A 26300-nucleotide genomic window follows, 5' to 3' on the forward strand; every position below is an offset into this window, starting at 1 on the left:
GTTTCATCTTGAGATCTTCTAGACAAGTTGTATGTTTTATGGTATCAGCTCTTTGACATTTCAGAGTATTGCTGCTTGAACACATTTGGTTGTGGAGACCAAAGCTATACATGTGTTAGGATAATTAAAAGGGTAATTAAAAACAAATACAAAAAGTGAGTTTATATGCATATGTTTAGAAAAATCAGTAATACTTTAAGTTGCTGACAAACTATATGAATATTGGAAAAAAATAGTCAAGGTCTAGTATTATTGCTTCATCTGTAATAGTAGTTTTTAGAAGATCATTAAAGCTGGAACATTTAACTTGATTCTGTAGTGTAAAATTTCAGTTTGCCTTTTAAGAATAATCTTCATAGTTTCCTAAGAGTGTTGCAAAAAGGCTTCTACTTCACTGAAAACAGCATAACCAATTATTCAGGAATGCTAGGAAAATTAACCTATTTTTCCATTTAAAACTACAAAAGTTAATTGGAGGACAATAAATACTTTTTATTTAAAGATTTTTTTATGGTTGAATTTGAATTATTATGGTTATTTAATTTCAAATTTCAATTTGAAATTTATTTTTTGAAGTTAGTAAATGATTTTTTTTAATGTGTTGTGTCTTCATTTCTCAAACTGGAGAATCTCCATCCTTTACTGGATGCAGGGGGAAACTTAGTTACAAGGGATGAGGAAAAAGCTGAGGTGCTTAATGCCTTCTTTGCCTCAGTCTTTAGCGGCAAAACCGGTTGTTCTCTGGATAATACCCAGTACCCTGAGCTGGTGGAAGGGGATGGGGAGCAGGATGTGGCCCTCACTATCCACGAGGAAATGGTTGGCGACCTGCTACAGCACTTGGATGTACGCAAGTCGATGGGGCCGGATGGGATCCACCCGAGGGTACTGAGAGAACTGGCGGAGGAGCTGGCCAAGCCGCTTTCCATCATTTATCGGCAGTCCTGGCTATCAGGGGAGGTCCCAGTTGACTGGTGGCTAGCAAACGTGACGCCCGTCTACAAGAAGGGCCGGAGGGTAGACCTGGGGAACTATAGGCCTGTTAGTTTGACCTCAGTGCCAGGGAAGCTCATGGAGCAGATTATCTTGAGTGTCATCACGCAGCATTTACAGGGCAACCAGGCAATCAGGCCCAGTCAGCATGGGTTTATGAAGGGCAGGTCCTGCTTGATGAAACTGATCTCCTTCTATGACCAAGTGACGCGCTTGGTGGATGAGGGAAAGGCTGTGGATGTGGTCTACCTTGACTTCAGTAAGGCTTTTGACACCGTTTCCCACAACATTCTCCTCAAGAAACTGGCTGCTCGGGGCTTGGACTGGCGTACACTTCGTTGGGTTAAAAACTGGCTGGGTAGCCGGGCCCATGGAGTTGTGGTGAATGGAGCCAAATCCAGTTGGAGGCCGGTCACTAGTGGAGTCCCCCAGGGCTCAGTGCTGGGGCCAGTCCTCTTCAATATCTTTATCGATGATCTGCATGAGGGGATCGAGTGCACCCTCAGTAAGTTTGCAGATGACACCAAGCTAAGTGCGTGTGTTGATCTGCTCGAGGGTAGGAAGGCTCTGCAGGAGGATCTGGATAGGCTGGACCAATGGGCTGAGGTCAACTGTATGAAATTCAACAAGGCCAAGTGCCAGGTCCTGCACCTGGGGCGTAACAACCTCAAGCAGCGCTACAGGCTGGGAGATGAGTGGTTGGAAAGCTGCCTGGCAGAGAAGGACCTGGGAGTACTGGTTGATAGGCAGCTGAATATGAGCCAGCAGTGTGCTCAGGTAGCCAAGAAGGCCAACAGCATCCTGGCCTGTATAAGAAGCAGTGTGGCCAGCAGGTCTAGGGAAGTGATTGTCCCCCTGTACTCGGCTCTGGTGAGGCCGCACCTCGAGTACTGTGTTCATTTTTGGGCCCCTTGCTACAAGAAGGACTTCGAGGTGCTTAAGAGAGTCCAGAGAAGGGCGACAAGGCTGGTGAGGGGTCTGGAGAACAAGTTGTACGAGGAGCGGCTGAGGGAGCTGGGATTGTTCAGCCTGGAGAAGAGGAGGCTCAGGGGCAACCTTATCGCTCTCTATAGGTACATTAAAGGAGGCTGTAGCGTGGTGGGGGTTGGTCTATTCTCCCACGTGCCTGGTGACAGGACGAGGGGGAATGGGCTAAAGTTGTGCCAGGGGATGTTTAGGTTGGATATTAGGAGGAACTTCTTTACTGAAAGGGTTGTTAGGCATTGGAATGGGCTGCCCAGGGAAGTGGTTGAGTCACCATCCCTGGAGGTCTTTAAGAGACATTTAGATGTTGAGCTTAGTAATATGGTTTAGTGGAGGACTTGTTAATGGTAGGTCAGAGGTTGGACTGGGTGATCTTGGAGGTCTCTTCCAACCTAGACGATTCTGTGATTCTGTGAAACTACATAGCTTTTATGTTTTTACCTCTTAGCTGTTCTCTGCCTAGTTTTTCCTTCCTGAAAAGGAAAGGAAGAGTTTTGCTAAAATAGTTCTTTCCCAAAATTTATTTTCACTTTTTTTCATGCAAAAAGCGAGTTTTATTTTTCGAAGTTGAAACTGTTTTTCCCCTGATAGAGGAAATCTCTTTGCTGCAAAAATGAACAAATAATAATTGAAGAAACTAATAATTTAGACATTAGTAGTAGTATGATCGAAACAAGGAAAGAGAAATTCAGAAAGATAATTAAATATATCTGGATTCCACAGTAAGATCTTCATAATAGCTCTGAACCTTTATCCGAAGACTACCATGTCTATCCTTAATGTAGTTTTGGCCATTGCTTTACAGCGTTCCAGTGCTTGACAGCGTATGCACAATCACTGCAAAGTAAATACCAACATGTGCAACAAAAAAGCAAAGCAAAGCAAAACATTGGGATCTTTGAAATACGTGTGGCTTTAAATTAAATTAGTTAATGTTGTATGATTCCAGCCCAGTCCATTGCTTATTTATGAAAGATTTGCAAATGGTTCAAGTCCTATGGTAATTCTCAACTGACCTATTGCACATAACATGCACAGATAGCTCTGATTTATGTCTCTTAAAGATGTAATAAGCAAAGTTAAATTCTAATGAATGCAAAATGTTACCATTACATTCTAGCTGAATTCTTTTGTAAAGGAAGGTTGGAGTGAGGTGGGCGTAGGGGAAAGGGAAAGAAAAATAAAGGTGCGGTAGGATGGGAAGGCTTTAATTACTACAAGTTATGTATAGGTTTTTAATGGAATTTAACTACTCAAATTGGACATGTGACCATACAATGAGCTGTAAAGCCTTTTCTTGTAAAAGGTACTGAAGTTTCAGAAACTTTCTTTAGAAGTAGAGCTCCTACTATTGGGACATAATTCAAACAAACACTAAAAGGTCAAAATGCTTACTATTGCAATAATGTCTTTTCATTGCAACACAATACATAATATTCTGCAAAACCATGACTTCGCAAATCATGCAGTCATTAAGGTTGGAAAAAACCTCCAAGATCATCTGGTCCAACTGTCCCCCTACCATCAGTATCACCCACTAAACCATGTCCCTAAATTATTCCAAATTTGTCAAATTATTCAGTTTTTGAGGGGAAAACACACAGAAGAAGACTGGTACAAAAAAAAAATCAGAGAAACTTCACCTAAGAACATATTATATAGGTATTGAATGATAATCACAACATACAGCTGGTGGGTGTGGGTGTGTGTAAACATTATTTTACACTTTCACTTGTTTAAAGTAAGAAATTTCTGTATGAAAAAAATGTTTTTTTTTTAATAAAAAAGCACAAATATTTTTATCATTTCATATTTCTGTTGTTTGTCTTCATCAAGTCAATGTTGTCTTCCATATCCTCCCAACATTACATTAGTATCTTTTTAAAAAGAGCAAAGAAAAGAGTTAAGCTGAAGGGTGAAAAAACGGACAAGGACCTTTTACTCCTTTATACCAATAACTTTGGGGTTTTTCTTTTTTGGTAAGTTATATTTTCTACCAAAAGCTTCAGAGAAAATAAGCCTTTTGAACAATTTTAGAAGTGTTACACTGTTTTCACTGTGATGCAATGATTTTATTATATTTCTGTATACTAATAGAGAGCTATACTTTTTGCTACAATCACTAGGGGTGAAGTGAAAGATATGAGCTCCAAGTGACTGTTCAACAAGTTGATATTGATTATGTTATTTATTGTGTACTCTTAATTTTTAATTCACAAAATACCATCTGAAATTATTTCTCCTTTTACTCATTTTAAATATCATCATATAGAATCATAGTATGACTTGGGTTGGAGGGGACCTTAAAAATCAACTATTTCCAACTCCACTGCCATGGGCACGGATGCCACCCTCTAGATCAGGTTGCCCAGGGCCTTGTCCAACTTGGTCTTGAACACCTCCAGGGATGAAGCATCCACAGCTTCTCTGGGTAACCTGTGCCAATGCTCACCACCCGTGTTGAAGAGTTTCCACATACCATCTAATCTGACTCTCCCCTCTTTTAGTTTGAAACCATTCCCCCTTGTCCTGTCATTGTCTGCTCAAGCAAAAAGTTACTCCCCATCTTTTTTATAAGCCCCCTTTAAGTACTGAAAGGCTACAGTGAGGTCTCACTAGGGCTTTCTTTTCTCTAAGCTGAACAGCCCCAGCTCTCTCAGCCTTTCTTCATAAGAAGGGGCTCCAGACCTGGATGCAGCACTCCAGGTGGGATCTCACAAGGGCAGAGCAGAGGGGCACAATCACCTCCCTTGACATTCTGGTCACGCCTATGTTGATATAGCCCAGGACGCAGTTGGTCTTTGGGGCTTCAAGTGTGCACTGCTGGCTCATGTCGAGCCTTTCATCCACCAGAACCCCCAAGTCCTTCTCTGCAGGGCTGCTCTCAGTGCTTTTTTCTCCCAGTCTGTGCTGATGTCTGGGATTGCCCCAACCCAGGTGCAGCACCCTGCACTTGGAATTTTCAAACCTCATTAGGTCCACATGGGCCCATTTCTCAAGTTTGTCCAGGTCCCTTTGGATGGTATCCATTCTTTCTGTTGTATCAACTGCACCACTCAGCTTAGTGTCATAAAGTATGTTTGTGATCTTGTTTTTTTTGTTTGTTTGTTTTTTCCTCTTCTTATATTTATTATCAGTCATAATAGATGTTAGAGATTAATGTTGTGGGTTTTAATACAAGACTTACAAGGCTTATGCTAATGCCATCTAGACTGTTTTTATGTAAATTTTCTGAATGTGACCTACTTTCATCTCTGTCACTGCATCTGCAGATTCTCCTATTCATGTTATATTAATTCATCCAAGTTTAATGATTGGCCTGCCTCATTCACTGGACTTGCAGAACACATATGGGAGACCTCGATCAGGCCAAAACTCATTTCTCAGTCATGCCAAGAACATGTCAACATGTTTATTTAGCTCTTTGTGACCCAATGATCTCAAGTAAATCTATATATTTTTAGTTATTATTAATGGATGTTGAGATCTATTTTGTAAAGTTTAACAAAACTACTTATTGATGGTCTGTCCACCTATACTTTTAGTGATGAATGACTAACATACGTTTTCACAAATGCAGATGCAGGAAGAAAAAATGAATTTTACTGATGAACTGCTTTGAGTATTGAAAAGAAGAAAATATTGCACTTTCACTTTGTACCTTGCTGATAACTTTGATTCTAGCTCCTGCTAGAGTTTAATGCCTTTTGTTCCTTTGTAAATGTGGCAGTTTGTTGAATCCTGTTTGATGCTATTTTCTATTTTTCCTTATCATTTACTAGTTAGATAGTACTAGCAGAAAACCTCGCAACATATTTTACTAAAGAAAACTGGAGGTTTTGGATAGATATCTATGAAGCCAACTGCATTTGTCAATTCATTATTTAGATCCTCTGGAATGTCTCAGCTATTTCATAATGAAACCTGTTCCAACTTTCATTTAAATAATACAGTGTTACCAGATTCAATTCTCCTATTATTTTCATAAGCAATAGTGCTTATGAAAGCAATATTAATGTCGGCATTGTATAGTGCATAATATTTCTTAATCATCGTGAGGAAAAAATAAAAGTGTCTTGAGTTACCCAGTTTATAGGTTAATTGAACAATAATAGAGTTTTAGGGGTAACTCCTTATTCCACCTTTTGGCCCCCCAAGCTTACCTGTGCTTGACTGCATGTTGAGATGGTAAATTTTGCTTCTGACTTAGTTGTTGAAAATGTTTTATGCTTTGTGGAGATTATGATTCCATACCAAGATTTGGTTGCAGTTCATTGCTAGATGTTCTTGTCACAGTACACTTCAGTGAAATCTAAACGCAATACTTCTGACAAGGAACAATGTACGTACAAGATCAGAAAAATGCCTTGAAAGTTAGATGCTTAGGCATTTACCCAGTCTTGCTAAACATGCATAAATTGATTGGGAAAAAAAAAAAAAAAAAAACAGAATAACATGTGTTACTTTAGTTGTGCAGAAGGCTGAAAATACATAACTGATGTAGAGCTTCAGAAAGCACCCGATTGTGAAAGACTTCAATACTCCTTGCCTACTCAGATATTCTGTGTTTCACAATTCTATTGGTTACTAATTATTAGATTATAATTGTTTTACATGCAAATCATTTAGATATGGGAGTTATTCAACACGTAGCCTGCTACTGATATATCAATAGGAAATTTTTACCTCAGCAGATGAAGTACTTCTCAATACAAAAGATTCATGCAACATTGAGAGTTTTTAAATCCTCAGATAGAATTTTAAAGTGGTTTGTAATTGATTTCTAGGCCTTCTGTTGGGTTTCTACACCATTGTGAATTGTAATGTAGGGATAATTAGTAACTTTAATACTATAACTCCATGTTCCACCTGAATTTATTATAGAGTTACTGAAATATATACTATATTCTGGTACATAAAACACAGTTGCATTCATTGCTTTGGTGTTCAAATTAAAGAGAAAGCAGAGGATCCTAAAATTAGCATATTCAAATTCAGACGTTTTTAGTACATCAGAATCTCAAGCATTTCACTGAGATTATTAATTTTAATGCTTAGGTGTGTTTTTTTGTCTTTTTTTTGTGAGCAAGTGCAGCTAATATGAATATTTTTCATAGAAATTTTTTGAATATGAAACAGACCTGCTATGAACATAAGTGAATGTCTCATTGTGTGAGGGTTGTATTTGGACTAGATTTTCCAAAAGTGAATGTACGTTTGCAATTATCTATGACTCACAGGACATTAAAATTCTGCAGTAGATTAGTTTAATTGTATATAAAAACTAAGAAAATGCAAAACTTAGAATAACTTTTCTAATAGCATTAGGAAAAAAAAAAAAAACACCCTCAGTCATGTTAACAGTACCACATTAACCAAACCAAGGGAAATCTTTAAAGCAATCTTTAAAGCATTTACTTATAAAAATTAATTTGAATTTAGAACATATTCCATGCTGAGTAGATGGAACTGAATCCTAACTGGGCTAAATACTCCATTCAAGTAGTTCAAAAAGTCTGAGGTTTAGTAGGAAACTGAGGGATTTCCAAACGCAAACCTAGGATGCTAAGTCAAGTTTTTTGAATATCACTACACTCAATGCCCTGATTGTCCTTTGACTTGTGAGTTGGCTTTTACAACATTTTAACATATAGTTGAAAATATTCAAAAGGAGTTATTGAGATGAACTGGTTAATTTTGCAGTGAATTTCTTGTTTAGGGATTATGGGTACTGAAAGTAATGACTGAATAAGTGTTTTTGAGAACTGTCTATAACATAAGATTTGCAGAATTCTTTTCCTTTTTTTTTTTTTTAATGGGGAAATAGTCCTTCATTCCTTTCTCTGTCAAACATTTAGCAAGTGCCAATATCAGAATTTTTCTTAACTGCACAGAGTGTCCTAGTATGGTTGTATGTACACTAATACATTTGTTTTCATTTATCTGTTTTATTTGTTTCATTTATCTGTTCATGTATCTGTTTAAAATAATTCTACAAATGGAACATAATTTATACTTCAGTCTTATATAGGTATAGACATGGCTTCCTCAGCTGATACTATTCTAATCTAAATGTGATGCCAATTTAATGTGATATCTCATTTTTCTGTAAGTGTCCATAGATAATATGACCTAAAAGATTTGCTTATGTTTCCTAGATATTTTACATTAGTGATTATATAACGTGTTTAAGTGTAGGTTAAGGCACTTGGCATTATGCATTTTCTCTCCATGGGCATTTCCTTTATTAAAGTTCAGTTTTAGGGACTATTTCCTCTTCATCAAGGCCAGGTTGGATGGGGCCTTTGAGCAACATGATCTAGTGGGAGGTGTCCCTGCCCATGTCAGGGGAATTGGAACCAGATAATCTTTAAGGTCCCTTCCGACCCAAACCACTCTATGATTCATTCTATTTAGGATTAAAAGATTCACATATTATAAGTGGTTAAAAACCTTGCACTATACAACGATACACAGCACTAATACTTTTATTAAACCCAGTGATATACTTAAAGATATCTTCAGACTGTGTTTTTTTTTTCCTGCTAATAAAAACCACACAAGCATTTTCAAGGGAATGACAAAGACATTGCTGCAAGTAATGGTTATTTGTACCTTGTCATGCATCAACATTGTCACTTTGCAAATGTAGCATGAAGAGCTGAAAATCATCAGTCTGAGTCATATTCAGTGACTTTTTCCTCTCCCATCTTCAATTTTTGCTATAATATATATTATGTTTATTTCTCTCTTCCCTAAATTGCTGATCCAAATTACAACTATTAAGGAATACGGGGTATCTGGAGTGCATTGGTCAGAAGACTGAGTGAGAACAAGGATATAGATTTAAGCAAGTATGATTAAAATGGTGGTATGTGTTTTTTCTTCCTTATAAAACCCATTTTTTTAATATGGTTGAAGGAATGGGAACCAAACAATAAGAAATGTAGATGGAAAAGCACAATGTTAAGTACAGGAAGAGCCATCTGAGGGATGAGATTATAGCTTTGTTGCTAGAATGACAGCTATTTAACACTTAATCTGACAAAGTATTGCAGAATGGGATGTAGGAAATAACCATGAAGTATCTTAAGATGTGGACAAAACATTAATAAACTGATTCACATTTTCAAAAGTAATTTTTAAATGTGTACATGGCAATCTTAGCACATTAGTTTTCATGAACATGTTATTTTATAATTGCAGATGGAGTATCCGTTAATAGTTTGGGTATTGAGGTTATTGAAAGTGTTTAATATTCCACTTTTGAGTCTGTGCAAAGCTTCATCATTTTGAAAAGTACAAAATGTGAGTGCGTGCTTTTTTTTTTCTTTTGTGCAGAGATATAGAAATAGTTGATCTCCCAGTTCATCCCTTTAACTACAAAATCAAAAAGGAAAAGTATACTGTGATCAAATGAAAAAAAAAAAAGTTTCTTTCTTCCCTTCCTACTAAAAACAAACCATAAAAAATGTTTCAGACCTAGAGGCACATTTTGTGTGCTCTGAATAAAATATTTTCCTTTTATTTTATTTTATTTAGGATTTATTTTTTTTTTTGTAAAATGAATTTTTAATCTCACTTCTGAAGTTGAATATTTTCTAAGTAGACCATCAGCAAGTGGCTAAACACCACACAGCCTCTCATTAGTTGCCCCCTCCACCACTGTGAGGTGGGAGAAACGGAAAGGAAGAGCAAAAGCAAGAAAATTTGTGGGTTGAGATAAAAGTTGTTTACTAAGTGAAGAAAAAGAAGAGAGAAAGAAAACAAAACACTCACCATCTACCAAAGGTAGACTGATGCCCAGCTAGACCATGAGCAAAAGATGGCTAACCTCCCTAAACCCCCTTTTCCCTTTTATGTCTGAGCATGACGTTGTATGGCGTGGAATCTAACTGTGGTTAGTTTAGGTCATGTCTGATTGTGTCCCCTCCCAACCTCTTTTGCACACTCCCTAATCTAATTCACTGGGGGGGTGCAGAGTAAGAAACAGAGAAGGCCTTCGTGCTGTGCAAACTGTTCAGCAATAGCTAAAATGTAAGTGTGTTATCAGTATTGTTTTGATCACACGTGAAACATGGCACCATATAAACTGCTGTGAAGAAAATTAACTCCATCCCTGCTATAGGATGCAATAGATGTACAGAGCACCACAGGATGGCAATGAGGAGAAAGGCTTAGGAAACTGGCATTTGAGAAACAATTGAAACACCTGATGTTGGAAAAAGAACAGAAGGAAGAGAGTTGGAAATTGAGGAATGATAAAAGTCTTCAGCACATGAAAAGATATTGGAAAGAAGGAGTGATCCCTGCTGAAGGTGGAAAGGATATGTAGCAGGTTTACTGTAGCAAGTTTTTTCAAGTTTAATATTGGGAATCACTTTATAATAGAGAGACTGAAATATTGGATTGTAAGGTCCAATAATATCTATCACCAAAGTCTTTCTGAACAAGTTAGGAAAAACATTTATCAAAAAGGATGATGGTTGACCTTGTGAGAGGTGTAGAGTGGTGAAAAAGGAAAAAAATTACCTGTTGAAGGGACTGATTTTCTGAGTACAGAATAAGGTAAATGGGTTCTAGAGCTAAGGTAGTCTAGTTTTCCACTCCAAACTTGTAAACATACTTTACTTCTAAATTTCTAGTGTTTCTTTTTTGTATTGGTATTCAAGGTACAAGCATGTTCGTGGTTCTGAAATTGTGAACAGAGTAGTTTGTACAAGCTCTCTCACTTGGAAATAATGATAACATATTTCTGCTTTTTACGGCCTCTTTTCAGACTCTCACAATATATAAAACTGCAATGATTTTCCAATAGATTGCAAGACTGTCTTGTTTTCCTTAAACAGTGGCAATAATAGGATAAATTAATTAAACTGGTCACTTAAACTAATGACCATTGCTTTCAAGAGGCAAGTAAACTCTTCATGGTCATGTGGGAGACATTCTGTGAGAATGAAGTGCAAGAATAATACAAAGCCACTCTGAGATAAATATTCTGTGTTTTTTTATTATTATTATTATTTTAATTTTATTTTTATTTATATTTTTTTCCAGGGGACATGAATTGATTTTCTCTTGGGAATTACTTTATGCAAATTTTTGGAATGTGGCCAGTTCAACAAGTAGGTCTGTTCAAATTGGAGGTGTTTTTTTTTTCCGGTTCTAGTGGCAAGATATGTAATTCAAAGGCAGGTTATTGTTCTGCACAGAAGGAAGCAAATGCATGTTTATGACATCCTTAAATTTTTTCTCCTCCCCCGCCCCCAGCAACACATCTTGTTCATTTATTTAAGTGGCAGCTGAAGTGCGGAGTATTATACTGAATAAAGTGAAGGGCAAAATTAAACAATTAACTGTTCTTTCCAAGACAATGAATGTACCAAGTAAGATTTAGAAGAGATGGATATTAACCCTGTTTTTGTATGGAAATCATAGCAGAAAGAGGCAAGTGTGGTTGCAGAAAGTTTATCTCTGCTTCTTTTTCCAGCCCCTTGAGCTCAAGTTATGCAAACTCATGTAACTTTCATGTTTGTGAAATAAATATATTTCCCATTGGGAAGTTCTGGAGAGCCTAGGAAATGAGGAAACATTCCCTTCCTAGCCATCTTGTTAATGAGATTAAAAAAAAAAAAAAAAGGCTACCATGGATTTATGACTTTTATCAGGATTTCCCTTACAAGAAACCACAACAGAACAACCTAAGCTAAAGTTTTTAGATATCATGCAGAGTACAAATTTCTTAGGCTTGATTCCACAGTAAAACTGAGCTGGATTTACAGTTGTGAAGAAGTAGGTAGGATTTTGACTGAATGTTTCAGTCTGTTTTAATCTGATACGATGTGACTCATAATAAAATGAGAGCCTGTAGCAAAGCAACTGTACAGCTCTTAACAGCATCACTGATACAATTGTTTTCAGTCTCTGAATTCAGTAAAAATCATGTGGTATTTGCATTTCTTCATTTTGTCTTGTACTTTTCTAGCAACTTGAGAATGATTCAAGAATGAATTGATTTGCATATGTCAGAATTCAAGACAAGGCTGGGAAATGTAGATAATGCATGCATAGAATGTGTGCTTTATAATATGAGGTCATACAAATACAAATGTTTGGAGAAGTTTGTGTGCAACCTTTTTCTGATACAAAGTGCCATTACATGGAAACACATTGGCTTTCATAAAAATGTCATTAGAGTGGTTACTGAGGGCAAGGGAACAATCAAGAGTTGACTCATTCGTTGCTGAGTTTACCCACAATGGGGGCATGGAAGTTTCTTTATTTCTGCTAGCTTATTTGGACATTTTGGAATTTGAATTACAGTCAAGATAGCTGAACAGTTTATAAAGGCTTGTGCTTACATATTCTTAAAACTAGAAACTTTTTTCTTTGTCTCCTTATTATCCAGTTTTCTTCTTTGGCTGTGAATTAAGTTTTCTTCTTGCTTTAACTTGTGAAGATGTGAAGAACAATTAACAGAGGTCAATTTATAAAGTTATGCATGTCAGTTTATCCTACTTATTTTCCTCTACCAGTTGTGTTCTAGAAGAGTTCCAGGGCTGTGTTTTAGAGTTATGAAATCTTTTTTATTCTGTTGGGAATAATTAGTAATTAGTCTTGCTTTTTTTAACACTTCATGTGAAAATTTTGATTCTGTTAAAAGTTTTTATTAGCTGCTGTTATTATTTTGAGAGCTGAAGGCAACGTATTCTAACACTTTAAATAAACCATTTAGTATAAATCATGTATAATCTTGTAGGCATAACTCAAAACACTGCTCTGCAATCTCACTCGTCTTCCACAAGACTGTGATAATGTCTTAAATAGATCGGGGAAAAAGGCATATGTAGCTAGAAGTGTATTCAACTGCATTTTACAAAGGTGTCATCTTTAATGAAGCTTGTGCAGAAAAAGTTCCTTGATGAGACAACATTAAATAAAAGATCATTTGGGAGATATTTACAGTACGTGGCTGTTCTTGTAAGCAGGTAATAGGAAAGGGAACAATTTGGTTTCCTTTTGTTGTGGTTTTATAATCGGTTGGTTCTATTTCAGTTTCCTTAATGCTATGATAGTGCTGGCAGGCAACATAGAAACAGACTTCAGCAGTGTGCGACATCTCTATTGCTTGTCTGAACTTTGGCACAAGAATGACAGTTGTCGGGAAAGACTTGAATTTATATACTGATCCCTAATAGAGTTTTCATGTCTTCTGATAACTTCATTTTCTCATATGAAACCTGTTAAATTTTATCAGTACCTCAAACTTATTTTCTTTGGGTTAATACTTAGAGCCATATTTGCAGATAAAATTGGTCTGATTCTGCTTGATGGTAACAGACAAAAAATGTGTAAGTGTATATATGTATACAAAAGGTAGGTGGAAGTATAGTAGACAGTAATTTTATGTAAGGGAACAAATAATTCAGCTTTTCTAATGGAGGTGTTTCTGACAAAGTAATTGTGTGTACTTGCTTGTCAAATAGGAACAGACTAATAATTTTTAGAAAAGTCTTAGAATTAATCTTTAGGAAACTATTGGAATCCTACTTTAATAGTCATGCGCTGTGCTTATCTGCTTATCACTGACTATCTTACACTTTTTACTGTTTTTCAAGTGTCAATCAACTGCAGAATATTTTGATAAAATGTTTTGATCAATGAATTTACTTCTTAGTGCGTGTATATTCTATTATTACCTGTGAATAAATTGCATATTTTCTATCATTTTATATGGATTGAATCTGACTTTCTCTAATAAGAATATAAATATTCTTTCTCACATCAGTATGTTAGAGAAACCTTTATATTTCTTTTCAGTCATGATTAGCAAAAAAGTAGCTAGTTGGTATCTTTCATGAAACTTCTTCTTAGCTTGACTTCTTAAAATTCAGAAAAAATGTATCATATGTAATAACAGAATAAATTTATGTAGACCAGATTAGGCCAGTTTAATCTGGAATGTTTCAAAGAAATTTGAAATAAAAAATGCAGCTGCTTCTGACACAGTTAAGTAATAGTTCCACTGTAACAGGTATACTTTATGTGTATTTTAAAGACTAAAATTTGAGATGAACTTTTCCACTTGGATAATTCCATTCGTGCTAACTTGATTTTTGATATTGAATATGTCCAGGACATCAGAGGATCACAAGGAACAGCAGGGTATCAATAAAACTAAAAGAAAGTAACCAGATGTCTCACAATGCCCAGTCAGTGATATTGCACAGTGGCCATAACTTCTCTTAGCTAATATTTCTGGGAGACTGGATATACAAAGATGTTCTCTGTTCTTTTTTAATTCCTCGATCCCTCCTTTTCTGTATTTAGATTTGCCAATTTAATATTTTCATTCACATTTTAAAATATAATATTTATTTCCTTATGAAACGTTTCTGTCACATAGGTTAGTGCACTTGATAGTTTTTTTTCTCCGACATATGCAAGGTTCCAAACTGAATAGGCATTTGTGGACCAGCTTTGCGATGGTGGATTCAGCACCAAGGAGTACCTAATTCATTCCTCCCTCACTGTTAGCTCCCATACCTAGCATTAATAACTGTGGAAAAATGCTCTGAGGGTGCTTTAATAATGAAATAGAATGCCGAGAGGTTGTGGGGTCGTGTAGGTTCAGGTCTCCACTGGACATGACCTTGAGCTACCTGGGCCTGTTTGCGACAGGAGGCTGGACTGGATGACCCCTGGAGGTCCCTTCCAACCAAAATTATGATTCTATGATTTAATTTGTCCTTTTTAAAGACTAATAAAAAGGAATAAACCAGAATGCTATACACAGAGCATGACACACTGAAATAATATAATTTCTCTCTCCTTTATTTGTCTTTAACTTGCTTGTTTGTTCTATGAAAAAGTGTAAAGTTGTTTTTTGTTGTTGTTTTTTTTTCTTACCAAGTTTTGCTAAGAATAGTTGGATAATAATTCTGAATATAAAGAAAAAATAATCATGGATGATACTGAGTTTCCTGAAAGAAATTGATTTGTTAATGAAAATATGAATGCATAAATACTTTCTAGTTTTCTATTTGATATTCATCCTGACCTTCTCATAACGCCTTTGCCAGCAGCATCATTGTCCTAATTTGTTCTCTTACTTTTCTCAAAGTGTTCAGTGAGGTAGGAAATGGTCAGAGTAGGAGGGACATGCTCTGTGCTGTTTAGAAAATTCCTAATGAAATTAGAAGGTTTAGTTCAGGTCCCTTAATATCACTGTCTTTTGTATAATGATAAAAAAGATAATCTGCTGGTTGAATTCCACTTGCATAATTGTATTTTGCCTATTAAAATTTTAAAAGATTGAACAGAAATGCCTTTTTTTTTGATCTTATAATACTATATAATATCTTAAAGGTTGGACTAGATGTTCTTAGAGGTTTTCCAACATAAATGATTATATGATTACTTACAAATTGATATTGTTGATAGGGGGCCATGACCATTAGCTCCTCCGTGAGTTAGTTTCCCAGGAATACTGTGAACCTCAATCATTATTGCTTAAATGTCACTCTAACAAGGAAGAATACAGTGTGTTTAATATAATTTCTTTTGTATCCTGTTATCCACAGTACTCTAAAAGTATATTAGCATGAGTGAAGTCTAGATGAGATTTGTAAGCAATGATACCAGCTGCTAGAAGCAAGAAGGCCTCACACAGTGCTGGTTGCAATGGCACTGCAATACTGCTTCCTGACCTGATAATAATGTTTGAGAACTATTTCTCTGAATTGCTGCTAAACTCTCATTTTTAGATTTATTTATTCTTTACTCCCAGTTAGAAGATTATTTTAGAGAAACAAGCCAACCAAACAAACAAAAACCCAAACAGAGAATGTGGCCATATATGGGGTAAAAAGAGAGAGAAGCAGAAAAATTGAAGGAGTTATCACAGTATTGCAACTTGCTAAAGGACAGGGGAATGAAAAGTGAATTTGCTTATTGCGATTTCATTTTCTGCAAATACTTGAAGAGGCAAATTTTAATGGAAAAAAGACATATAAAGCTTTGTTCATATAGGCTAATTTTCAAAGATATGAAAGCTGTTTTTAATTATTTATACGTGTAACTTGAAATTTTCTTCTTCAGGAAATTCAGGCTTCCTTATGTGTCTAATTGGCTCCTCTTCTTTTTTGTGTCTCTTTCTTTGTGTCTTTGTATCTAAAACTGGTGCGTGTATCTGACCTCCTTACTTTAATGCCTTATTTCTTTATATTCTTATAGGGTGATTTTAAATTTTACTCTTATGTTGCTTTTGACCTTGCAGCTTCTGCCATCTGTTATTAACCTTCTTCTTCAGTGCAAAGTGTTGTGCCGACCACTCACTGTTTGCACATTTGACCTGGTATTTGTTCAGATCACTTTATCTAAGACTAATAGATGTGGTTGAATAATATTAACTGAATATTTTACATACTGAATTCCGACTGCTTCTCAGGAAACCTTTACAAATATGTCTTGATTTGTAATTTTGTTAGTTGTTGGGATTCAGTTGATGATCCCCTAGCTTGTGCTGCCAGATCATTTCCACAATGAGCAGCAAACCTGTGCCTGGATTGTGACAGAGATTTTACCTCAAAATGACTTGTGCCTCTGCAATCCCTCTCAGTTCTGTTCAGCATCAATAATGTGTGTGCTCTCTGCTGTGCATTATGACAGTCTGACTGATGCACTACGCAATGAATAATAATGTGTCATAACTGCAAGTAGTTAGAGCTTCCTTCTCACTTCTAGCACCTTGCCTAAAAAAATCATCTACTCCTACACTGTTGTGTGACAAAGGGCTGGGGTATATTTATATACTTGCTCTCATTTAAGCAAAGCAAAAATCCTTGCCATTCTAGAGCTCAGAATACAGGTCTTCATCAGGATGATTGACTTATAAATATCTCATTTAAATGCTTTACAGAATCAATCCCAAAGGTGGGCATGGGTGTAATACAGAACTAGCCCAGAGCAAACATCAGTCAGTTTGTTAAAGAAGGAATGTATAAGATGGTATTTGAAGTTTTCTGCAGCAAGATAGTGGGGTGGTATTTCAGATATTGTCCGTCTTAGAAATTCTGGGAGGAAATTTGAATCTGCGAGTATATTAATTAATATCTTTTCAGTCTACACAGAACAACCCCGGTCACTATGACAGGCTTTTGTTTTGTTTTATTGACCGGCAGGATTAATGACTGATTTATAATCCTGCCATACTCAGCCTCCATCCAAATAACACAGCATACAAACTTTTGGTTTTCTTCTGTTCAAAGGAAGTAAGAAATAGAAATGAAGTCTTTAAAAAAAAATAGAATAGCCACCAATATCTTGTTATGATTAAGCTGACACAAATGGTACTGACTACTTGTAAGAAGTATTTCTTAGTCCTGTAAGTTATACGTGAACTTTACACATTTAGCACGTGTTATTAGCAGACAAACAAATGGTATTCTTGTTTGAAAAGCTTTTAAAGATGAAGACATACTAGACTTAGGTGATTAATGAACTTAAACTCTCTAAATCTCGAAATGTTCCAATCCACATGTTTACGCATTTGAATACCTCTTAAAATCTATACTAGAGGCTTTGTTTGTAGAATAGATTCAGTTTTGGTGTTGTTTTGATGTTGTTTATATTGGTGAATTTTAGCAAGCTCAAGTTCTTATATGTAAAGCATCAATTTAATGGAAACAATAACACTGCCTAGAAACTGGCGGAAAATCTTAGACTTAAAAGGTCAAGGATCAGTCTGCATCTACCTCTCATTCCATTGTATTCCGTTATGGATTTAACAAGCATATGCTATGTAATAAACACAGGCAACAGTATTTTAGAATAAATATATGAGAAATTTCTGTTTATTTTAAAAGTCACAGGTGTTTGAAAAAATATTTTATTAAAATATCTATTCCTGCAGTGTTTTGGACTGTAAAACAAACAAAAACTTAACAATGACAATATTTAAGCCTTACAATGTATCGTTATATATGTATTTGGGTACATACATGTTTATGTAGCTGTATAGATGGCAAAAACAAACTAATCCTTGTTTCTTATATCTGGGGAAGTCATGGAGAAAGGGAAAGTCATGGAGAAAGTGAATCATCTGTTTCAATGTAATCCTGTCATCTTAATAAGGATTTGAATTCTTAAGGGAATATTAAAGGAAAATACATGCATAAAAATAATCACTTTGGAACCAGTTATTTATTGATATTTATTTATCTTTGGTTTTATTTTCCTTTGAATGAAAGAAATAACTGTTGGAGAGAGAGAGAAGAGGCATAATAAGAAAAAAAATAAATAACAAAAATTAATAAAAACAAGCAAAACATGGAATAGCTTGTTCTACAAATTATCAAAATAGGAATACTTTGATATTATCAGTATTTTTGTTTTTAAATTAGTTTTTCTTTAATTATGCTATATCTGGGGAAAATTTTTAATACGAAATTAAAACAACTTTATACCTTTGCTTTTGGGAGAGTTTGTATTAAATGTGTACTTTGGACCTAAATCTCTCTTCTCTTCTAAATTTCTCTTCTAGAAAAGGGATTCTAGTAAAATATGCTTTATGTTCTTTAGGACCACAGATGGTTAATTCCCGCTTTTGGGTCTATGCTTTCACATAGAGAATTATCAAATGAGTTTTCCAAAACTCATGATTAATTTCAACTGACTCCTGACTTTGGAGATCCCATTTTAAAAGAGGTTGGATTAAAAATAAAATAAAATAAAAAAATGCTGTGCCTGCTTTTGGTAAAGATGCACTAGAGATATTTTTTAATGAAAACCCCTGTCCCTTGTCCTCCTGAGTTTCACCAAATATATTTGCACACATTTTTTTCAAACTTTGTAAACTTCAGTCCACTATTCCAGTTTTCTTAGTAATCCCCCAACTTATTGTCCTGTAATATAGTACTGTAAACTTAGATGCCGCTACCACTTCTTGTCTGTTAAATGATAATTTCTGCATTTTTTTCACAATGTTGAAGATCATTTCCACCTACATTCATAAAGGGGTATGAGGCAGATAAAATTGTTAGGAAATGCAGTTTCAGTCTAAACTAGAGAAAAAGCATAAAGAGAGAGAAATAGAGGGTACATACACACAGGTGAAAAGAAAGCAATTTTTACAGGTTTTAACCAAATTCAGACTCCTATGCATCACTACTTTTTTTTTTTTTTTTTCCTAAAAAAACAACCCTATAATCATGATGTACAGCTTCTTAAATTAATGTTTTGTTCCTTGCAGGATTTTTATCCTCTTCATTACCAGAAATGCCCTTCAGAAGTTCTTCCTTAGATTTTGAAGATCAGATCTGATTCAATAAGGTAGGTTCCAATTTAAAACTCTACCATATCCATTGGGAAAGATGTTTGGAGAGATGATAAGAAAACTGAGTCTTAAGTATCATTGATGGAAAAAACTATTAAATATACACTTTAAATAATCAATATTTTTACCATTATTTTCACCAGTCACGACTGACAGGATTTCTTAAAATCTTATAATCATTTCTAATATACAGTCAATAAAGAGTGAGAAATATTCTTGGCCACAACTTTCTTTTAGAATTTCTTAGATTCCTGTCCTAAGGGAAGCAAAGATGTATCAAAGATGTATATGTATTAAATCTGTTTCCTCTTATTGCCTCCAAAACATAGATTTACATATTCCCTTGTAACTTTTCCATGGCTTAAGTGCAAATTCATTCTTTCCCTTATTTTGCTTTATGAAATGTATGTTCTGGAACTAATTACTATGTACTACTTACATATATTCTCTATAGAAGTAATACTTCAGTGGACTAGTTAGACCATTGGTTTGTTCTACAGTGATAGTAGCCAAGTAAATTCTAAAAGAATGTAAAGAGACTCGTTATTGTTTTATAGTTTTTAATCTACCTCTTCAAGATGACGCTGAAAGATGATTAGATAATTCAGGCTTTGTATGTTCTTTAAACAATGTACATTTTTCATGGGAATTAATATGAATACAGAGATAGCAGGGAGAGAATCTGGATGAGAAAATCCAGAAAGCTCAAGATGAAAGTTGGTCTTTTTCCATGTTTCACAGCACTTATGAGTGTAAATATGGTGACTTCTGCCTTTATTCATTGATAGGTCCTAAATTGTTTTCTCACTTTTTCATCAATCTGAGTCAATGTCTATCAAAGTACATTTATATCATACCACATTCATAGATCTTTAATTATTTAATTAAATTATTTAATATCAAGTATAGATTTCTAGGGTACTGAAGAAAATAAGTGTGTGTTTGTTTGTTTGTTTCCCCCTGCTACCTCATTTTTTTCCTACTTGTTTGCATGGTATAGTGCACATCATATGTTGGTAAGGTGTCATATATGCACTCCAGCTGTGAAACTGTATACTCTCACCAGTCCTCTTAATAATGAGTCCATGCTGTTTAACATGTTCATTAAGTATTTTTTCCGTTTTACAGGTAGCGTAAGAGGTGTACAGATAAATTAAATAATCTATCCTGAGAGCATGCAAGCACTCTGGAAATAAAATCCCAGTGAACCCTGGCTATAACTCTTTTGATGTCCTCTTCAGTGGCCACAGTCCTCCAAGGATTGATGGTAAGAAAATAGGTTATTATATACACTATGATTACACAGTAGTTATGTGGAAAATAGAATATATGAAAAATACAGTAAAGTGGAACTTTGTCTGATGTATAAAAATTGTATTTAAATAGACATTTAGTTGGAAGTTATTTAGAAAGTTATAAGTATCTGAAAATAGATGTTGGAAAGTTGTCTTCTTAACTACTGTAGTTTCTAATGAGTTGTTTGTGTATTTTTTTTCTCTTTTTTTTTGGCAGTGATGTCTGTCAGTGATCTCTTTGCATACACTATTTTTTCTACTCCCCACTTTATTGAAAGGTATAACTTTATCTGGGATCTTGAAAGGTTAAAGCAAGCCATTACCACTTTTTTTTTTTTTTTCAATGAAAATTTAGAAATCTGCCATGTTACTTTTTTCTTGGCTCAGAGTTCTTTTCTGAAGGGCTTTTCCCCAAATCTAAATTTCACTTTGAATTTATAGACATGAGGATGAGGCAGAGCAATATGGCTGCTAGGTTGTTTCTCATTAAAGCTATGAAGCATATGTAGTTGAGATTATATTTTCAATAAATGAAAATTTTGTTTTCCAGTCACAATAATTCCACAGTAGAAGAAATTAAGATGTCCAATACATTCATCTCTATGTCAGAGTATCATGGTCTCACTATTTATAATTCACTGAAGAAAAAAATGGTGTCACACAGTAAAGATATTATTTCCAAAGTGATGCATCATTCATGTCCAACTCTAGTTGTCTATATTCTTAAATTTTATATTCTTATATAAAATCCAATTTAAAACTAACAGTAAAATATCTGTGCTTTTCCATTCTGTTGACATTTTCTAAACCAAAATGCATTAGATGGGGTGTGAAAATACAATGAACAACCATGCTCAATTGTCATTTACACCTCCATTAATCCAGAGAGACTCCATTGAAATCAAACAAATTATTCTTCCCTGTGGAGTGAATTTCAGCAGTTTAATGTCAGTGACACTCTGTCCTGCAGAGGAGAGAATTTCTCTAGAATCAAATTCTGTCTTAAATTAGTTCCATAGGAATGACATGATTTGAGCCACTTTTTCAGGGCTGTTTTAGAGGAAAGAGTGTTTCCTAATGTTCAGACAAATCCTATGTTTCAATTTGTGCCTATTGTCTTTTCTCCTATGCACCACTGAAAAGAGTCTGTCTCTTCATGTATACATTGATGAGATTCCCCTTGAGCCTTCTCTTATCCAGATCTCTCAGCCTGTCCTCATAGAAGACATGCCCTCGTCTCTCTTTTACTGGGCAGCCCAAAGCTGGACACAATACTCTAGGTATGGCCTCAGCACTGTTGAGTAAAGGGAAGGAACACTTACTTCCCTTGACTTGCTGGCGGCACTTTGCCTAAAGCAGCCCAGGATACCATTAGCTTTCTTTGCAGCAAAGGCACACTGCTGACTCATGCTCAACTTGGTGAATTGGTTGTCTCTGCTGTAATGGAAACACTGACAATACTGAATTCAGATCCATAAAATGGAAAGTCTAGAAAGTCAGCGTTGAAGCAAGTTGCCATTCAGTTATAGATTGTTGACATCAAAGATGTTCCTAACTTTATTTTTTAATAGGACAAATTGTAGAACCATTCTAAACGTGTTCTGCTAACCCAACTGGACAATGAACATGCAAAAAATCTGAGACTATAGTTCCTTTCAAATGTAAACAACAAAAAACAACATTCAGCTTCATCTTTAACAAAAATAATAGGTACTATGATATTACAGAAAGATGGATTTATTAAACAACACTTGAACTTCCTACGTGCTATGCTTTTACCCAGATCTTCCCGAAAGGATAAACTTTTCTTTTACTTCTCCCAAACGTATGTGACCAAGTAGAAATTACCTATAAATTAAAACTTGAAACTAGAACAGTAAACATTAGAACAAAAATATGTCAAAATTAATCAATGAGGAAGCATTATAGTCAGTTGATAGTTTTGATGGTTATGCACCTAATGTTATTTTTTCATACTAAAAGAATTGAACAGTTATCAGTGACATCACATATACATGAAAACATGTACCATGAGCTTCAGTCACATTAGAGAAGTCAATCACCCAGAGACATTCTTTCTGATACATATTTTATATAGTCTGAGATTTTTAGCATCTCTTCAATCCCTAAATTAATTAGTGAGCTAGATCCCTGCAGACAAAAGTAAGTTTGTCAGCATTTTATGTTCTCCTTTGAAAGCAGTAAGCTATAAGAAGATGCAAGTACTGCCTCCGCATGCAAGCAGTTTCTTGTCAGCAATGTTTAATAAATAGAAAGAATAATATGTTTCACAGCTTCATTTATGATTTCTTCATATTTAAGGGGAAGGCAGGGCTGTCATTGGCTTAGAACAACTTGTAACCTGCTTTTCACTTTGTGTAAACAAAATGGTCTGGTTTTACTCTTTTCTTTACAATTAGTTTATTCTTATTCCATTTTAAGATTTATCTTCTCCTTTTTATGTACAGGTTAGAATTTGCTTTTCCTAGACTTTAGTCATGTTTCTTCTACTCCAAATGACTGACAATTCTGTGTCTAGTCTTTTTCATTAGACTCTTCCAGTGCTAATCACAGACAGAAGTTCAGTTCTTTAACTTTCATCACCTGTCAGTAAGGAATTCTTATGACAGCTGGTTGTTGTCCATGTTTATTGTGCGAACATTTGCCAATAGATACATTTGAGATTTGTTTTCACCATCATACTCAGGATCAGGCAAGCTGGCCCCATTAGCTGAAAAAAAAAAAAAAAAGTTCCCTGGCCAGTCTGTGTTTAGTTTTTTTTCATAGTTCACTCTTTTGACTCATGATGATCTCAGTCCAGAAAAAGAACCAGGATCCAGTGACCTCCACTGTGTGGCTGGGATTTTGTACCATAGTGGCCAGGGCAGCTTCCAAGGAGAAGACCAGGTAACAGCCACTCTTCTTAGCACTCGCCTTCCACCTGAGTGTGCCTAATGGTGGGGCACCCATTTTGGATGGGTCTGGGAACTGATACGATGTTTTTCTTGCCCAGAAAATCTGCAAAATAAAAGATTGAAGGCAATGTACAAACAATACACTTGAAGGCAAGAACATGCAGTGTAGTACGTTAAAAAGTCACACACAAACATTTCTGTCCAGCCTTTCATTCCAGCCTCTTAACAGTGATACCCTTCCAAAATTTGATTAGTGAATGACTTATTGTGATAATGTTTAAATATTTGTTTTAAATAGGTTTGACACATAGGTGGCACTCATGCTTGAAAAACAGATAATACAATTATATTTTGGATTTTGTTTGGTAAAATAACATTTAGCTTTTCATAGACCATGCAGTGTCATCTCATAAATATTGCAAATTAGATTGCTTTAAAATTATGTTCTGAGAAGCTAATCACTCTATTTTCTATGTTTATTAGGTGATAAAGCATAATTGGTATATTTAAAATAATAAACTTTGAGAGAAGATTGTATCATAGCCCACAGCATATTACAGTCTTGATGCTAATTTTGTCATGTTAATGTCAGTAAGTATATTATCTTCATACGTGTATATGTACAGCTATTTAAGTACTGGCATATGTTAGAAATCGTATTTTGATGCCATTTGAATGACATAAAAATGCAGAATGGGCAAATTTCTGGCAGAAATAAAATATTTTGTAGGATTTTTGTGGATACAGCAGTTTGTATCCACAGAGATAGTGTAGCTGTTGCAAATGCTTGTGTCTTGAATTCCAATTAAACCCCCAAAAGCTGTATGTCTTCTGGTTTTGATGCTCATATATTTGTTTAATTCAGTTATCGAAACCTTCAATTTTACTCACAGGTAATAATATATATTAGCACTAATATATTAGCACTAATATATTAGCAGTGTTCAGGCACTTTTTAAAGAAATAGTGGAGCAAACATATATTATTAGACTGTGATGTTTTTATCCTTCTGGGAAAAGGAAACAACTTTTTTTTTTTTTTTAATTTTATTTTTATTTTTATTTTTATTTTTTTCCTGATTTAAAGTAGTAAAAAGAAAAAGAGTCATAAAAAGTTTGTAGGCCCAAAATACACCAGCGGCATCAATGAATCAGACAGGAACAAAATAAGCTCACCAGCTGAGAAAAAGATTGTTACTTGTCAGCAACTTCATCTCATATCACACTCACAGCCTTCTCCAAAATTTCTGAAGTCTTTTTATAGTGTTCTTGACAGACCATTATGTTTGGGTTATTCATTATTACTACACGGCTAGTCTTTCACCCATGCTAGGGAATTTGTGTTTGCCATTGATTTCAGTAAGATCAGACGCTAAATGGTCTAACAGTGATTAAGGACCTGGTTCCAATTCCTTAACTTATATCTCAAGGAACTTTCTCACCAGAAAGCCCACTGAGTCAGTAGAATAAATCTGAAAGTCAATGTTAATGATTCAGTAAGTGTTATTTGACTGAATTCAGCTAGCTTACGGATTTTATAATTCCACAAAAACTTTATAATATGACATAAAACTTAAAATTTCATTTTATTTTATTTTCATGTATGCCAGTTTCACACCAAAGATTGAAGACTGAGTAAGGATACCAAACAATTCAGTTACTTGAGAGACAACTCGAAGAGCTAGCTATATTATTGTATGCATTGAATAACAAATAATTTCTGCTTAATATATGAAGTTTGCTATAATTACCATGAAAGCTCCTGACTAGTTCTTTTTTGGGGGTTGTGTGGAGGAGTTAGATCTAAAAATAATTTCTTTCTGATTTTGAGAGAGAGAAATGCCGGCACATACATCATCCATATTCTGTTTCCTTTGATCCTGCAGAGTGTAGCATGTCTAACTTTATACATGCCAAGTTTTCTGTAAAAATTTCTTTTGAATTTAGGTCCCTGGGGAGAAGGAAGACAAAACAAAACAAAACAACAAAACAAAACAAACAAAAAACAGTAGTATAAGTAAATTTAACATACCTTGGTAAGTGCATAACAAATGTGCCAGTACCTTGCAAACCCAAATCTGTGACTCAGTTTAGAAAACTCAAAAATTTTGGTTAGAAGTCATACTAGTCAAGCTGTGGCAGACTTGGTATGTGAGCCTAGGTGTTGTACCATTGTGTTCCTGCCACTTAACAGCTAACTGGAGATGTTACTTAAACCCACTGAAACCTTGAGGCTCTTCATAGGGCTTTTGGCCTAGAACATCTGCCAAAATGGAGTTTTAGGTACATATATACAGGTTTTAAACACACATTTATTTCCGTAATTAGAAAACTGATTGTCTCTGCATAGAAATGATTTCCACTGTTACTTTTTATGCAAAGATAACTTTATACCTCATTTCATTTTACTGTCATTCCTCTGCCTCTGCGGCTAGGCGGTACCTGTGAATTGTGGCTGATATCTACTTCTTTTGCAAAGATAACTTTATACCTTATTTCATTTTACTGCCATTCCCTCTGCTTCAGTGGCTAGGCTGGTACCTGTGCATACTGGTTGATCTGTCAGAATCAAGCAGGCTTTTAAGAAAATGAGTTTTGACATTTCATTCCATAAGATGATCCCTTGTTTTTCAATTACTGCTTTCTGACTTGAAGGTTTCTTAAGGTAACTTGAAGTTTGTTCCCAGACTGTCAACCAGGTGGCAGCAGTGCCACGTCAGAGCAGCTCCAATACCCTTTCCCTGACATCAAGTGTTAATGCAATTGACCAATCAGTGCT

At 35.2% G+C, this 26300-nt stretch overlaps 1 protein-coding gene across 16 annotated transcripts in view; it reads left to right on the forward strand.

Moving 5' to 3' along the window:
- Window positions 1–26300, forward strand: part of LRRC4C (leucine rich repeat containing 4C) — a 741859-nt gene that overhangs the window by 612417 nt on the left and 103142 nt on the right. For all 16 annotated transcript variants that reach the window (XR_010831629.1, XM_066997157.1, XM_066997151.1 and 13 more), the window contains 2 exons: window positions 19229–19308; window positions 20441–20579. The gene's annotated coding sequence lies outside the window, so the exon portion shown is untranslated. The remainder of the gene's footprint in view (window positions 1–19228; window positions 19309–20440; window positions 20580–26300) is intronic.

Source organism: Anser cygnoides, chromosome 5, assembly GCF_040182565.1.
Source record: "Anser cygnoides isolate HZ-2024a breed goose chromosome 5, Taihu_goose_T2T_genome, whole genome shotgun sequence".
NCBI lineage: Eukaryota > Metazoa > Chordata > Aves > Anseriformes > Anatidae > Anser > Anser cygnoides.